We start from the raw sequence: 4,443 nt of genomic DNA, 5'->3' as shown, positions 1-4,443 counted from the left end.
TCATCTAGTATGTGCCAACTGAACTTCTGAGTCTGAAGAGGAGATTCTTAACTTTCTGAATTCAAATCAGGCCATAATGACATGACCCCCGTGCTTCTAAGAGTTTCCTCTGTTTTCTTACAGTATCAGGTCCGTGTCTCAAATCTCATTTTCCTTAATTCTCCCTCTTCAAAAAGACCAAAATCTCCAGTGCTTCATTTTTGGGTCATAGGCAAATTACCTCTTTGTTCAAGTATAGCTTATATTTCAGTCTTCTCTGTTGAGGGTTACAACTGTCTTCTAATTACGTTTGCCAATCTGCAATGGAGTTGGATTGGTGGCTATGCTTGGAGCACATCCACTGTGTTGACAAGGTCTGAGCTACGCTCACTCTGCAAAAGATAAACCTAAGTAAACCCTGATTTGCTGTAAGTTAACATGACCAAAGCCAAAGACCACCATGCTGCAAACATGCCAAGCAATCGTCCTTCCTTGCATAACTTGTTTTCTTCAGTTTAGCCAAGAGGGAAAGCATTTTTTGCTTCGATGTGAAACCATTGCCCCCAAATTGTATTTTGCCCCCTTTAAAACAGAGCTGGCCCGCTGTGCCAAAGTCACGTTGGCAAGGACACGGCAAACCCAGACGCCCCAGCCCCTTGCTACCTGACTTGTTTATGTCAATCAGTTTGCAGATTTTTAACATTTGAGTTATGTTCAGCTGCACTGGTTTTCGAGGTCTAATTATAACATGCGAAGCGGGGTGAGATTGCTGCTATGAAAGTCGCAGCATAAATAAAAGGACCTGACGGGCTGACTGATATGTTGGCACAGGCCAAACATGTATGTCACGTGGAATCCAAGAGCAGCTGCTATAGCCCATGCTACAATAAATAGCTATGGGGAAGCTGCACGGCCACCCGGGATTTTTTAACACCACCTACTGTGCTACTTGGCTGACTATGCTCGTTTTGCTAAAAACCAGGCGTGTCTGCAGTGTAAGTGCATGCCAAAACAATGTTGGTGTGTTTTGAAGGTTTGGGTGAGAACGGGGCATGGTTGCCTCCCTCTCCCACCCTGCCCTGCCTTCATGCAGCCCTCCCTAGATTACCTGGACACGACTTTCTGCTCAGTAAAATTGACAGAGCGCTTGCTCTCATGTCTGTGAGCAGGAGCACTGAACCAGGAGAGCACGCTGTGTGCAATAACCAGAGCTGGGCCTCCTCCCTCCTCCCTTAGCAGGGCTGCCAAGGAATAGACACGCAGGCCTCGCACCTCGCCGCACTCACAGATGGAGGGATGCCTCAGGTGAGGCCGGGCTTCTGGAGAGGATCTCTATTTATAACCCGGCCCCCGATAGGTGGCTGGTCCTGGGTGTTAATGTGACAAAGTATTGGTTTTTAGAGTAGCTGAAATGCCTCAACACAGAATGGAAGATGAAACCGCTGCTGGCTTGAAAATGGCCATTCATGCCATTTGCTAGTAAGAGAAGAAGCAATCGATACTGAGAATTTGCAGCGCATCAAACACCAGCTAAACTGATTAAAGTTCATGAAATATTAATCATAAAGCATCTGCACCCTTTCTAAGATTAGGTTTTTATCCTTTTTAGAAAAAAAAAAAAATGTCCTGCCACGGGGCATATGCAGCTTTAAATTAGCAACTGGCAATGTACTGAGCTTTTGACAAGGCTGTGGAAAATGCCTGGCATCCGTAACTCCAGCAAGATGCCTTCTGAGTGTCCATTACACAGATGTGAGCAGCCTATTAACCCATGTTTCCCCAGCAATCGAAAAGCATTACAATTGCAATCATTATCCTTAGAAAGTAATTTACATCCCCATTTTGACCCAGATCCTCAGTACCCTGCTTATTCAGTAATGGCACCCTAAAATACAAAATTACAAAAAAATCAAATGCTTTTGGAGCTACTGATATAACATAGTTTTATTTGAGCTCCTTTCTGCTTAGCTTTCAGTGCTACTCATAAAGTTTGTCCCAGTATCCATATGTAGAGGCACAAAGGGGCAGGGCTAGTGAGTTTGCCAGTGCATGCATACAGTTTGTATGCTATTTGAACCTAGACTTTTATGCTAAATAAAGCTAATGTGGCAAGTTTCAAAATGAAAAGAAAAAACTTATATAAAGGAGCTGTAGTAAGATTACGCATGAAACTGAATTCCTTTAACAGGCAAGCAAAACTAGTCTTGGCTTTTTTCCTAACCTCCTTTGTAAGTTAAAAAGTCTCATTCTGTATTTTAAGATACTTTTACCCAAGCCTATAAGCACACACTAAATCTCCATCAGTTTTCTCTTTCTCCTGCAGGGAGGTACTCTTACACTGGAAATAAGCACCCCATCCCATCCCTGGTGGGACTCCTGGTGTGAGGACATTCAGTCTCCAACCCTACTGCAGCTCCCAGATCGCTACAGCACAGACCAAGTTTGCTTCTTGAGGTTGTCTTGGGGACTGGTTCGATAGAAAAAGCATTTGCAACACACACCTTCTACTTAGAGAGAACAATATTGCTCTAACACGGGAAGCTTTAAAGAGACTCTGGCCATTTCTGAGGAGACCTGAAAAATGTGCTGAAGGCTTCAAGCACACGTGTGCATTGAACAGTGGATTGAGAAAGTTCCTAGAAATTTTTTCTTGTAGAACTGAAACTGGGAACATGTAACCTTCACATCATTATCTACGTTATCAAACCTGTAGAAACTGAGCCACGTGCAATAACAGCTGTTCTGAGTACAGGTATTTAATTTCCAGTTATCTCAGAATACACGTGCCCTAGCTCTTTGTTATAGACACAGCAAGCAAGGACTAGAAAAAATGAATAAGCACCATCAGAAATTTCCTGTACTGATTTTCATGTCCCCGTGTAAGTTCACGGATCAGAAAAATATCATTCTTTACTCTCCTCTGAAAGGGTAGCTGTATTTCCTAGAACTAATCAAACAAGACAAGGTGTAATGTGTTTTGAAACGCTAACCAGTTGTGGTCCCAAGAGTTGCATCTTCAAGAGGCTGGGGAATGTGACTTTGGTTTTGGGTTTGCTTTACTAAGGGCTGAACTAAGAGATTTAAAAAGCTGAATTATTAAATACTTATTTCTGGGATCCCATACGTAATCATACTTACAGATGATTTGGCTGTACCCAACCTTCTTGGGATGGAACTCTGCAAAGATCTGGGAGGACATGGCTGTTAACATCCCTTGCTGCACCTAGGTGGATGCAGTCCTCACCTAAGGAGCCCTCACGCTGACATGGCTACAGTGATTTTCAGATACAGAGGCGATGGCCAGTGAAAACTGCAGGAAGAACATCCCCTCCTTATGCCCAACACTTCCTCAAGCCCCTTTTCCCTAAGAACCTTGGTAATTTCTCATCCCTTTTCCCACCGCTATTCTGCATCTCCTGTCTGAATATACCACAGACAAAGCTGGGTTAGTTGGCACCTTTTGTAAATGTGCCACATAAATTGGGAACACATTAAATAAATAAGCCTCGGGCATCTCAAAATGTGTGAAGAAAAAGTCATTAATGTGTTGATATCTAGCGCATCAAGTGCCTTCCAACCAAGAAAACAGTATAAATGTTTTTCAATAAGCACTCCAAGCCAATCTGTGACACATTCAGAAGGGAAGAACCAAGTTAATTGCAGAAGGTGTTGGTGTGCAATAGTTGGTGTGTCTGTGAACACACTGGAAGGATTTCTCTAGTTCCTGTAATTCCTGGATTTCCCTTTAGCATTTGTTTTGGTTGGTTCATAGCTGTCCACTCAGATTGTTAGAAGGTGAGGTTAAATAATGAATGGAAAAACAAAATAAAGTTTTCTATTCTTTCCTGTCAAGTTCCGTAAAGTATTTGGAGTTCTTTAACTATACTTCTGCAGCACTTACATCTCTTTATCAGCTTTATTAGTTGCACAGCTATCTTAGCCAAATTCTCCTTTATTACATTAACATATCTTGGGACCTAAGCACATAATTACGCTTATCTGAATAGAAGATGGTGGCTTCCTAGCCTAAATTCTGAATAAATTGAAATTATTTCAGACAGTTTTAAGCAGTTGCTCTGTAAAAAACTTGAAAACCTGGAAGAACCATCATGATGCTGGGATCTGACTGCTCGTAGGACCCAGGAGATACATAGCAATACCTAGTGATTCCACAATTTCTGCCCAAACACAGGCACATCTTCCCAAAATGCACTGTCCTAACAGAAAGCACCTGTCAGTCTGTCAGACCTGGTGGCTGCAATGTGTTCAGTGGCATTTAAAGTCTCTCTGTAACAATGGCATTCTGTAATAGCCTAGAGTGACACAGAAGACAAGGAATAAATACATAGACATAGGTATCATTATTGGTTTTCCCCTCCTCATTTTCCTCGTCATAGTTTTCCTTTTGTTTAATTATGACCTAAAATTAAAATGATAGGTTTTTCTTTTTTCTTTTTTCTCCTG

The sequence above is a fragment of the Cygnus olor genome, chromosome 4 (assembly GCF_009769625.2).
Source record: "Cygnus olor isolate bCygOlo1 chromosome 4, bCygOlo1.pri.v2, whole genome shotgun sequence".
In the NCBI taxonomy this organism is placed as follows: Eukaryota; Metazoa; Chordata; class Aves; order Anseriformes; family Anatidae; genus Cygnus; species Cygnus olor.
This window is presented reverse-complemented; position numbering follows the sequence as displayed.